The sequence below is a fragment of the Bidens hawaiensis genome, unplaced genomic scaffold (genome assembly GCF_021521415.1).
Source record: "Bidens hawaiensis isolate Kalapana, Puna unplaced genomic scaffold, B.hawaiensis_p1.1 tig00001093_1, whole genome shotgun sequence".
Lineage (NCBI taxonomy): Eukaryota > Viridiplantae > Streptophyta > Magnoliopsida > Asterales > Asteraceae > Bidens > Bidens hawaiensis.
The window spans coordinates 415370-428969 of NW_027491064.1; the positions used below are offsets into that span (position 1 = coordinate 415370).

Sequence of the window (13600 nt, forward strand, 5' to 3'; positions counted from 1 at the left end):
TCGTTCACAAATCACAACTCACCCTTGTTGGGTGTGTCAACGAAACTGAAATGATTACTTCACTTGTAAATAAACCCAACTAACACTCTATGTTTATGTAAGAAAATAATGTGTGCACGGATGGTACTTTCTGAACGGGATTTTATGTCTGTGTTCGTACATCAAGAAAATGAATGTGTTTACGACCACAAATAAAATCGGCGGGGCCTGGAGATTGAAATCGACGTATTGATCAATGTGAATTATGAGAAAGGAAACGCGAACAATACAAAAACGATGAGAGAATATGATTTCTTATTTTATGTTAGAGGTAATAAATTATAGAATATATAATGTTTAGATACAAATAAATAAATGTACAAAATATTTTCATAAACGAACATTCGTGAACACATTACTGAACGTTCACGAACTTATTTGAACAGACGGGGGCCCTATTCATGTCCGTTTGTTTAACTAATAACGAACATTACGAACTTTCTACTGAACGGTTACGAACTGTTCATTGAACGTTTGATTCGTTTACAGCCCTATAAATAACTGACTTTATTATTGGATCAAAATAATCAAACCTAACCGAAAACCAATGGTTTATTTTATTCTATTCTTTTCAACTATCAAATTTCAGTTTGATTTCGGTTTTGGATGTATCAAAAACTGAGAAATCTAAATCGAGCCAACTTCTAGAACCAAACTGAACATGTAAAAAACGAATTTTGTTATTTAGTATTTTAATTAATAATTAATTTTGAAAGGTAATCAAAGTTTAAATGTGAGTTGAACCTAATCAAAGTTAATGGTGAATAGAAGTATAGAACTGTTTTTTACTCTTCATCATCACATATTTCAATCTTCATGTATGTTTTTGGAATGTTTTATGTTATGGTATGTTATATACTTGTGTTATAACATCCTTATAGGTAATTGGGCTTTACTTAGCTTAAGCACATAATAGGATTTTGTTTATTATTATTACAACTATCGTCAACCTTTTAAAAAAATTATATATAAGCGCCAAATTTTGTAATCGTACGAGGCATCCAAAAGAAAGTCATGTGATATTGTAATTCATCTCTTCATGTAATGTGCCAGATTCTAAGGCAAGTGTCTCAAGTTAGGCTAAACTACAAGAAAGTCATGTTTTAATTTAAGGTTGAAGGTTGTGGGTCTAAGGTCCGAGGTCCTCTCCTCTTTGTGAACAATATATTCTCACTTGATATTTGGTATTAAGTTTTTAAATAACTCATTGATTTATTGGCTTTTCAAAAAGCGAATAAGTTAAAAAAAAAACGTTTGGTTAACACAAGAGTTTCTCTTAATTTAGCTTTTTAAAAATGTTAAAAAGTTATTTATAAAAAGCCACAAATCCTAGCCAATAATTAAATAAGTTGTTTTCAAACTCTATCCCAAACAACTATAAATAAAAAAGTTTATACGATAATTTGTTATTATATATATATCGCATTGAGCATTTACGGGTATGCCAGGATGCAACTTCCTACTCATTTTAACTCGTCTCTTTAAGTTTATTTCCTATTACAAAATGCTTTCTTTAGTCTGGTTCAAGATTTCCAGAACCAATGGTGACTCAATATTGAAAATATCTACCTATTCCAAAATGTTTTCTTTAGCTTAAAAAGACTAATGCTAGTTTACTACAACCTCCCACCTAAAGTTTGTATAACTTGTTTGTATCAAAATTCCTAAAATTGGCCAAATATTTTTTTTTAAAGTGCAAGCATGGTATGATTAATAAGTATATATGTTTTTTATACAAACAAGTAATTATAGGTTGTAAATTTAATAAGCTCGGTACAATTTAAATCTTCAAATGAAGTAACCGAGGAACCCCATCAAGGCCCTTAGAGAAGGAATACTGAACGTAGTCATGAACGGGTGGTCTCCCTGTACCTCGCTGGGTTCTCATCGGAAATCAACTCCTTGATTGGTCCGTACACCTTCGTCGACGCTACTAGGGAGCTGCTGAAAAAACACGCCACTGACACCCTCGGCCCTTTCTCATTTGCCACTACTCTGTGCTCCACACTTTTTAATTTGTCATTTGATATCAACTGAAACTTAACAAAAGTGTCATACTATAGCTACACCACCCCTATATGACTTTATACGGTCAAGCGACCATCAATAAAACACTAAGATGGTCGTTTTGATAAAAAAAATTCAAACTTTGAAAAATTTGGTTTAGAACGACCATTTGAACAATATCACGAAGGTTTCTGACTATACAATGTTCAAACTTTGAAATTATTGGTCAGTGGGTGTTTGGCATTGCTTATTTTATCTCCTTATAATTTATAACTTATAAATAAGTTACAAGGTGTTGAAAAGTTAAAAATTATGAGTGTATAAGTTATAAACTAGAACTTTGTAACTTATACCTTATGACTTATATAAGTTTTAAGGAGGTTAAATAAGGAATCCCAAACACCCCTAGAAACCAATGGTAGTTCTTACCATAGGACAGTCTAAGTTTGAAAACTTTTTGGTCAAAAGTCGTCCAACCTCTATTTGGGCAATCGTTTAAAACAGTATAGGATTGGATGTCAAACTATGTGTATAATCGCTAGTCCTTAGCTAAATTCCTTAACAAACTTAGCCCGAATTTTTAAGTTCCATAATAATAAAAATCAAACGAAACTTGCCTGTAACATATCACCGATATTGACCACAAGCGCGCAGGAACAGGTGGAACATCAATCCATTGATTTTGATGAAGTATTTGCAACCCTCCGATTTCATCTTGTAGAAGCACCGTAAGGAAACCGTCGTCTGTGTGTTTGGTTGCACCCATGGTTACATCTGGTTGCGGACACGCAGGGTAATAATGGCCTACAAACGTCAGCGCCTTATCACACTCCATATCTCCCAAGTGACTTCCTTTCAAACCTAACGCCTCCGAGATCAACTCAAATAACAATACCCTAATTTGAGGACATAATTTGAGAACTCGATTTGAATGTCTTTACAAACCTCTGGCAACTCTTCAGCACCCGGCAATGAATAGAAAGTGTCTCTCCAGTTAGCTGCAGGTGAAGAATACAAATCGAAATTACTATTATACACAAATTATCTCTCGTGTAAAACCGCTTCTTTATCTCCACGTCTTGTTCGTTAAATCTACGTACTCCTTGAAGCATCTCATGCATGACAGTCACTGGGATTCCATGATTCACTATTTGAAAAAACCCGAGGCTTTCCGAGGCCGCGACGGATGCTGTCCACCGTTGATGCTCTATCGGTGGATGCAAGGTCTATGACCGGAAGTGTTGGAATTACGTATGCCCGAGACACATACTTATACTAATGTGGCTAACTGTGTTTGATCCAAGTCGGGTCATACCCAATAACAAGCTAGACGACACCAAATGTATTCTTTTAATGATTTGATCATTTAAACGAATACCGAACACTACGTGTGTAGAAAATTGGTTTTCTAAACAAACACACTTGAGGATTTAAATAAATTATCTGGATAATTTGTTTATATAAATTAATTATTTAATTGGTTAAATAATTACATAAATGTATGTGCATTTTATAAAAATGAGTTTTATAAAATAAAAGGAGATGTTTTAAATGGTTAAAACAAAACAACAAAAAAAAAAAAAAAAAAAAAAAAAAAAAAAAAAAAGGGAAAACCGGCCACCCCATGTGGGTGGTGGTTTTGGTTCAACCAAATGTTTTGTCCTTTTGTGTGGACCATCTCTTTATACTCCACCATTCACAAGACATGCATTTTTGATCTTGTCCCCATTTTGAATTCAAGAGTTGAATCAAAAATCCTCTCTCTCTTCCTCCTCCAAAACTCACGGCCAAAGAGGGATTTTGGGGAGAGCTTGGTGAGCTTGTTTAAGTGTTCATAAATCCTAGCAATCAAATTGGTGTTGTCACAAATAGCTTGGGGTATCACTATCTTGAGGTCTTCTTCTTTGGAGGCTTGCCATTCATCCACCATCATCTTCAATATCTTACTTATTCTTCTAAGGTAGAAGAAGGTACATTTACATTTTGTGAGCATATTGTTCTTGTAATTTTGATCCTTGTTCATTGGGTTTTGATTTTAACATAATGGTATGTTCATAACTAGATTTAAAATCTAAGCTTCCGTTGCGTTTTCTAGTTAAATATGGTTAACTTGACTTTGATAAACTTGTATAAAACCCAACAATGGCATCAAGAGCCGGTTACAAGGACTTATGCTCCTTGCATGTTCATAGATTTCGGGTTTTTCATGGGTGAAAAAGGGGTCCGAAATTTTGGTGGATTTTACCCCTCATGGTTTTGTAAGATCTTGACATGCATGCAAAGATCTTAGGAAACCATTTAACATTTGGATGTTGAAATATCAAAATTGCAAAAATTTTGGGGGGGGGGGATGGGCCGTAGCCTCTTGGGGGGGGGGGGGGGCCGATTCCTTTTGGTGATTTTGGGCATTGGTTGCTTAGGTTGCATGCTTAGAACATTTGGTATGTTTGATTGTGTCATAACCGAAACCGAGACCTTGGATGTGTTGATTGTTGTTTGTGTATGTTGATTATGTTTATTATTCAATATGGTTGTAATAATTCATAATCTTAGGCTTATGTAATTTATTTATTCATAAGTTGGTATGTAATAAATAGATTAGTTGCATTTTCTTTTTTTTAGAAAAATATGTATTAGGATACATTTTGTAAAAATTGAAGATGCAAGAATTGGTGGATTTGGGCCTTGGACCGAAATTTTGGGCTTGTTGGGCCTCACCGGCCCATCATGGGATTCAAGCCCATTAGGCCCATAAATTTCACTCTTGGGCCCAAGAAGACTTTTGGAAGTTTGGAGCCCATTTACAAGCCCAACAAGAACACAACAACTTGGAAAGGATACTTGAAGCATTTGGATGCAAGGTCAAGTGGGAGTCAACATTCCATCCTTGTGTCATGTTTTGTCCCTTAGGTGAGACTTATGACCTATACTTGTTTCGGCTAACAAGTATGGTCAAACTTAGCGGTTCTCGGTTATGACTATATTTTGCATGTATGCTTGGTTGTTTGTTTTACTTTATGTAATGTGTGGTTGATAGATATTAGGATATCCAAACCGTCACATAGGAACGACAACTAGCATAAAACGGGTTCTAATATATATTTGGTAATATCGCGTCAATTAGTTAATAAAATGGGTTTATTAAAACTAAGCGATTACTCACATATAATAAAATTGGTTTTATTATAACTAGAACCTTGAAAATTGGTTTTCAAAATCGCCATATTACTAAATGCATGTTAGGATATGGCATAATGTTTTTCAAACTAGAATATTGGAAAACTTAAAAATCCCTTTTTCATAATTACCAAGGAAACAAGTCTAACACCATCCTTTTGTAAGACACTTAACGTATTAGGAAACTTTAAATGGGATAAAGGTCACCTAACCATTTTAGAGCAAACTAATATACTTAAGGTAATATTAACATAATTGTGGGATAAAGGTCACCTAACCACTTGTATGTTAATCTTACATGTTTATACAAGTAGGACGACTTGAATTGGAAACCATGTGATAAAGGTCACCTAAGCATGGGGTCCAATGGTGTTGATGGGATAAACATGCCAACACGAAATAAGGATTTCGAATGGTCCCATACCTCTAGAAGTTGCAAAGGGTTGCAATTGTCAAGGTTGACTACCTTGTTAAATCAAATAACGGGATAAAGGTCACCTAACCGAAATTTGATTTATCATTGGATTCTAGAATTTAATTATTATTTTAAAATTTGGAATAAAAGGGTATTAATAATTAAATTGTTTATAATACTAAAATAAAACTTTGTTAAATTTTGTAGATGGCCGCTAACAATGCAAACACCTCTACCCATAACACCCGTAACCTATCCTTAAGAACCATCCTTGAAAAGGATCGTCTAAACCATAATAACTTTATGGATTGGTATCGCAACTTGAGAATAGTTCTCAAACAAGAAGAGATATCATATGTCTTAGACGATCCCATTCCCGACGAGCCTAACGTGGAAGATGAGGAGGCTTATTACGATTGGGTTAAGTACACCAAAGATTCGGTGCAAGCCTCTTGCCTCATGTTGGGAACTATGATTCCCGAAATCCAAAAGGATTTCGAGCATCATGGGGCATACGACATGATAACTCAATTGAAGGAAATGTTCCTTCAACAAGCTAGAGCGGAACGTTTCGAAACGGTTCGAGCGTTTCATGCATGTCGTATGGAGGAAACCCAAAGCGTCTCATCTTATGTCCTAAAGATGAAAAGCTACATTGAAAAGCTTCGTAGGTTGAATTGTCCCGTCTCTAATGAGTTGGCTACGGATTTGATCCTCAACTCTTTGACCAAAAGGTTTGAAACCTTTGTCATGAACTATAACATGAACGGGTGGGACAAAAGCATTGGTGAGCTTCACGCAATGCTAAGAACGGCCGAAGCGGGAATGGGTAAAAGGGTTTTACCCGTTCTAACAATCAATGAAGGCAAAAGGGGACATAACTCCAACCCCAAAGCAAGTGTTGCTAAGGGCAAGGGCCACGTCCAAGGAAAGGGAAAGAGGAAAGCCATCACGCCCTACAAACCGAAGGAAAAGAAGCAAAAGGTTGCGACGCAAGATCCATGCTTTGAGTGTGGAGAGATAGGTCATTGGAAAAGAAATTGTCCGACCTATCTCAAAGCGTTAAAAGATAAGAGGGATGCGGAGCAAACCTCAGGTATTATCTTTACTATATATGTTGAACTAAATGTTATTTCTTCAAATACATGGGTACTTGATACCGGATGTGGAACTCACATTTGCAATTTGTTGCAGGGGTTCAAAAGAAGTAAGCAACTCAACAAAGGGGACATTAGTCTCTTTATGGGCAATGGAGCAAGAGTTGAAGTCCAAGCTCAAGGAGACTACATGTTAAAGCTTCCAAGTGGTTTGGAAGTAATTTTGAAAAATGTTTTGTATGCTCCTAAGTTAAGGAGAAACATTATTTCCGTGTCCCTTTTAAAACAATGTGGCTTTGATCTTAAGTTTATTGATTATGATATTCATGTTTTGATGAATGGCATATTTTATTTTAAAGCTATACCCATGAATGGTATATATGAAATAGATCAAAGTAGTATGTCACATAGTAGTTCAATGTATAATGTCAACACCAAGAAACTCAAGAAGGACTTGGGTGATTCCTATCTTTGGCATTGTCGCCTTGGACATATAAGCAAGAATCGCATGCAAACTCTTCGCAAGAGTGGTATTCTAGAAACCAATGAGTTTGATTCATTTGATGTATGTGAATCTTGTTTACAAGGCAAAATGACAAAGCAACCCTTTAATAAGACTTTTGAAAGGTCAAAAGAATTATTGGGTATCATACATTCGGATGTATGTGGTCCTTTTAGACCAATAACTAGGAATGGTGAAAGATACTTCATTACCTTTATTGACGATTATAGTCGATATGGTTATGTGTACTTAATGAAACACAAAGATGAAGCTTTTGAAATGTTCAAAGACTTCAAAACTGAAGTAGAAAGACAACTTAAGACAACAATCAAAGTACTTCGTAGTGATAGAGGAGGTGAATACCTAAGTGGTGTTTTTCAAGATCATCTTAAGAGTTGTGGAATTATTTCACAACTTACTCCACCTGGAACACCACAACATAATGGTGTGTCTGAAAGGAGAAATCGTACCCTATTAGATATGGTTCGATCGATGATGGCTAGAAGCACTTTACCTCTATCATTTTGGGGCTATGCTTTACTTTCCGCTGTTCGCATATTGAATATGGCTCCAACCAAGAAAGTGGAGAAGACACCTTTTGAAGTATGGCATGGAAAGGCTCCATCGCTATCATTCTTAAAAGTTTGGGGTTGTGAAGCTTATGTAAAGCAATACACCCCAAACAAATTAGAAGTCCGATCCACTAAGTGTATCTTTATAGGTTATCCTAAAGATGATTTAGGATATTACTTTTACGATCCTAGTGAGCAAAATGTTATTATTGCTCGAAAGGGTAAGTTCTTGGAAACTAAGTTCCTTGAGGAAGGAACTAATAGTAGAACAGTGAAATTTGATGAGGATCAAGAATCACAAGATGATACACAATTGGTTGATACTAGCACTCAACAAGAGGTTGTTGAAAGTGATCAAGTGGTTGATCAAAACACACAAAACGTTCGCAGATCTGGTAGAATTAGCAATCCACCTGAAAAATATGGATTTTTTGTAGAAGGTTGCTACGTGGTAGATTCGGATGAACCGACCACATACCGTGATGCAATGTCCAAGAATGATTGTGACAAATGGCTTGAAGCCATGAACGTTGAGATGCAATCCATGTATGACAACCAAGTTTGGGAATTGGTTGAACCACCACTCAACTCCAAAGCTGTTGGAAGTAAGTGGGTTTTCAAAAGGAAAACTGATATGCATGGAAACTTGGATACTTATAAAGCAAGACTTGTAGCTAAAGGTTTCACTCAAACTCAAGGGGTTGATTATGATGAAACTTTTTCGCCTGTGGCAATGCTAAAGTCTATTAGGATATTATTTGCCATAGCTGCACATTATGATTATGAAATCTGGCAAATGGATGTCAAGACCGCTTTCCTAAATGGATATCTTGAGGAAGATGTCTATATGGTTCAGCCTGAAGGTTTTGTCGATCCAAAACATCCTAATAAAGTATGCAAGTTAAAGAAATCAATCTATGGATTGAAACAAGCATCTAGAACTTGGAATCATCGTTTTGATGAAGAAATCAAAAGTTTTGGATTCATCAAGAACGCTGATGAGGCTTGTGTGTATAAGAAAGCTAGTGGGAGTATAATTACCTTCTTAGTATTGTATGTCGATGACATTCTACTATTTGGAAATGACATTCCAACCATGGAAAGCGTTAAGGCTTGGCTTGGAAGTAGATTTTCCATCAAGGATCTTGGTGAAGCTGCCTATATTTTGGGAATAAAGATCTATAGGGATAGGTCAAGGCGCTTGATAGGTTTGAACCAAAGTACATACATTGATAAGATCTTGAAAAGGTTCAAGATGGAAAACTCCAAGAAAGGTTTTGTACCTATTCAAAGAGGGACCATATTGAGTTCAGCTCAATGTCCAAGCTCAAAGGGTGAGCAAGACATGATGAAACAAATCCCATATGCTTCTGCTATAGGATCCATCATGTATGCGATGATATGTACTAGACCGGATGTGTCATGCGCTTTGAGCATGACAAGCAGATACCAACAGAATCCAGGAGACAGTCATTGGATGGCTGTTAAGAGCATATTGAAATACCTTAGGAGGACTAAGGATATGTTTCTGATATATGGATCTGGTGAGGAGGAACTCGCTATAAAAGGTTACACGGATGCGAGCTTCCAAACTGATCGAGATGATTCTCGATCACAATCTGGGTATGTGTTCACTCTTAATGGAGGAGCTGTCTCTTGGAAGAGCTCAAAACAGGAAGTGGTAGCATTGTCCACTACAGAATCAGAATACATCGCCGCTTCATTGGCAGCTCAGGAAGCTGCATGGTTGAAGAAATTCATTACTGATCTAGGGGTGGTCTCTTCCATTCAAGACCCCCTAGAAATCTTTTGTGACAACGAGGGTGCGATTGCACAAATCAAGGAACCTCGTTCGCACCAAAAGACAAGGCACATAGAGCGGAGATTCAACTACATAAGGGATGAAGTTGAAAAGGGAAAGATATGTATTCGCAAAGTTGGAACTGATCAAAATCTTGCGGATCCATTCACGAAGCTCCTAGAAAGACCGAAACATGAGCGTCATGCGAGTGGCTTAGGACTTCGATATTCTAGTAATTGGATTTGATCTATTTTGTATTACGTTTAAAAGACTTTTGTAATTTAACTCTTTTATATGATTATGGAATCTTGAGTTAAATTCTAATATTGCATGTTTAATCCATGAATAAGTTATCTTATTCTAAAAGTCCGTAGTCGATCACATTTGTGGGAACAAATATGAAGCAAGACTATTATGAACTAGGATTGGTGGATATTCATAAGGAATGAATATGGAGCATAGGTTTGCTGCCAAAGTTCATAGATATTTGTGGGATACAAATATTGGACTGACCCGCTCTCAATATTACTACATGGAGTCGATTGACCTGATCATTAGTAATTTTGAGTAAAGGAGAATTTCATATTATCCTTAGACCTGAGATGTATATTGGGTCTTGATTTTCACCGAGTATTACACTTTGACTCTCCCCTTCGCTATTCGTAAAAGATGGTACATAAGGATGAGCTCAGGTGGAGTATAAAGTGATAATGAGAGGCGTATACAGTCAAGACGGAATTTGTTCCTCTTATGTGTTGAGAGTTTAGATGTCTAAGGCCTGATAAAGTTGAATTGTAAAGAGAATGATCACCTATGTCTCTTAGATTCAACATGACATCTAGTAACAAAGGGATATAATGATAGATTCACCTAAATCATATCAAGTAAGGGACTTGAAGGGATGATGTTATTGAATGGCACTTCGTCAAACACATTAGGGGTGGTGAACTGTTGTTAGGCGGTATTCACCACTTGCATTAATTTTCTATGTATCTCGTGCAAGTGGGAGATTGTTGGAATTACGTATGCCCGAGACACATACTTATACTAATGTGGCTAACTGTGTTTGATCCAAGTCGGGTCATACCCAATAACAAGCTAGACGACACCAAATGTATTCTTTTAATGATTTGATCATTTAAACGAATACCGAACACTACGTGTGTAGAAAATTGGTTTTCTAAACAAACACACTTGAGGATTTAAATAAATTATCTGGATAATTTGTTTATATAAATTAATTATTTAATTGGTTAAATAATTACATAAATGTATGTGCATTTTATAAAAATGAGTTTTATAAAATAAAAGGAGATGTTTTAAATGGTTAAAACAAAACAACAAAAAAAAAAAAAAAAAAAAAAAAAAAAAAAAAGGGAAAACCGGCCACCCCATGTGGGTGGTGGTTTTGGTTCAACCAAATGTTTTGTCCTTTTGTGTGGACCATCTCTTTATACTCCACCATTCACAAGACATGCATTTTTGATCTTGTCCCCATTTTGAATTCAAGAGTTGAATCAAAAATCCTCTCTCTCTTCCTCCTCCAAAACTCACGGCCAAAGAGGGGATTTTGGGAGAGCTTGGTGAGCTTGTTTAAGTGTTCATAAATCCTAGCAATCAAATTGGTGTTGTCACAAATAGCTTGGGGTATCACTATCTTGAGGTCTTCTTCTTTGGAGGCTTGCCATTCATCCACCATCATCTTCAATATCTTACTTATTCTTCTAAAGGTAGAAGAAGGTACATTTACATTTTGTGAGCATATTGTTCTTGTAATTTTGATCCTTGTTCATTGGGTTTTGATTTTAACATAATGGTATGTTCATAACTAGATTTAAAATCTAAGCTTCCGTTGCGTTTTCTAGTTAAATATGGTTAACTTGACTTTGATAAACTTGTATAAAACCCAACACAAAGTTCACTGAGCGCATCGCGAAGGCTCCCATCCAGCACAAAACCAAGATGCCAAGTGGTTTGGGCAAATATGACGGCACAACAGATCCAGATGATTTCTTGCAAGGTTTTTACAACACGGGAAACCTAGAGAGCTGGACGATGCCAACATGGTGTCACATGTTTGCTCGCTGCCTCACGGGCGCGGCGCGTGTCTGGTTCGAGAGCTTGCCGACGGGGCAGATCGATGGGTTCGAGGAACTATTGGAAAAGTTCCAAGCCCACTTCGTACAGCAGCGCAGACACACGCGCGACCCTGATGACATCATGCACTGCGTGCGCAGGAATGATGAAACGATTGAAGACTACATAACACCTTTCAATCAGGAGTCTCTGGCAATCGGAGGTATAACTGAGCAACTCCTGCGCGTGGCCTTTATACAAGGCGCGCGCAGTGATCAACTCCGAAGAGCTCTCGTAAGCAGAGATGGCATGCCCACCACTTGGGCCAAACTAATGGAAGCATCGCGAGTCTTCGCGAGAAATGAAAAACAAATTGCCCAAGATAGGGCAAGAGAAAGAGCGCATCAAGCTGTGTCACCGCGCAGCAACGAAAAAAGGGGCAAACAGAACTCTGTATGGTCCAGGTTGCAACCAACCAGTTTTTCTTCCGCAGAAAAGCAGGCGCAACCAAGCTCACCCCAGCCCCAAAAAGACGTTCGTAGTCGCGGGGAGGGTGACAAGAGGAAGGCGGCAGAGATCCTAACAGACCTCTGCCAAGAATATGGACTCCCCTCACTAAAACACCTTCACAGGTGTTAAGCACTGAGAATGTCCAATTCAAAAGCCCCAAGCCACCACACTACAAGGGACCATCAGACAGTGGCAAGTACTGTGAGTTTCACAAGTCCACAGGACACAACACTGATGCATGTCACCACTTGAAGGATGCAATTGAAAAGGATGTGAAATCAGGCAAGCTGGCTCACCTGGTGAAAAACTCAAGACCAGAAAATGAACAATCAGGAGCCTCAGCCAGCAAAAAGTACAAAAGAATCTGTGTAGCCGAGGGAGGAAGGCAAGGGCAAATATCACGAAAGAGAAGCACGCAAATCCAAGGAGATTGGCGCGAGCAACAAGTCATCTTCCCAAGAATCAGGGGAGGCCCTTCCATCAGCAGTCCTCTTGTCATCACTACACACATTGCTCATTATGAAGTGTCAAAAGTCCTGGTGGACACTGGCAGCGAATCAGACATCATGTATGAGCAATGTTTCAGGAAACTGGATCCGCCAGACCAAGCAAGGCTTGAAATTGTGAATGCACCAATCTCTGGTGTTTCAAATGAAATCATTCATCCCCTAGGTCAAATACAATTTGAACTAACCATGGGGGATGAGAAACACAAGCGAGCCGAAGTTGTTAACTTCCTGGTCTTGCCCACCACTTCTTGCCACAATATGATCTTGGGTAGGGAAACGATTGCCCAATTCAACGCCATACCGTCGCCAGCGCACGGCGCGTTGGGGTTCCCAACACCAACAGGTGTAACTTTTGTATACCGGGATCATTTGTGTGCAGTGACAAGTACTCCGCGGGAGGGGAGAATGAAACTTCCAATGGCAGACAACGTGCCAGAGGAATGGATTCTCTACCCAAAATTCCCGGAGCAGAAAATCACAATTGGCGCAACGATATCAGACGACACGCGGTTGAGAATGAAAAGATTGCTCACAGCATATATGTCGGTCTTCGCGTGGCAACACTCTGATATGACTGGGGTTCCGCGAGACCTGACACAACATTCTCTCAACACGTTCAAGTCTGTAGAGCCAATTGCTCAAAAGAAGAGAGTCATGGGGGATGAGAAAGCGAGGGCCATGAATGAGCAGGTTGAGGATTTACTGCGCGCAAACATCATCCGCCCGATACGATACCAGACATGGGTAGCCAATCCTGTGATGGTAAAGAAAAGTAACGGGTCGTGGAGGATGTGCATTGACTTCAAGGACCTTAACAAAGCGTGCCCAAAAGATTGTTACCCCCTCCCAAACATCGACGCAAAGGTGGACTCCGTGGCGCCATTCAAACTCAAAT

The 13600-nt window shown here is 38.1% G+C and overlaps 1 pseudogene; it reads right to left on the bottom strand.

Moving 5' to 3' along the window:
* Nucleotides 1-1772: 1772 nt before the first annotated feature.
* LOC143559733 (1-aminocyclopropane-1-carboxylate oxidase homolog 1-like) overlaps nt 1773-13600 on the bottom strand; it is a 40124-nt pseudogene continuing 28296 nt past the window's right edge.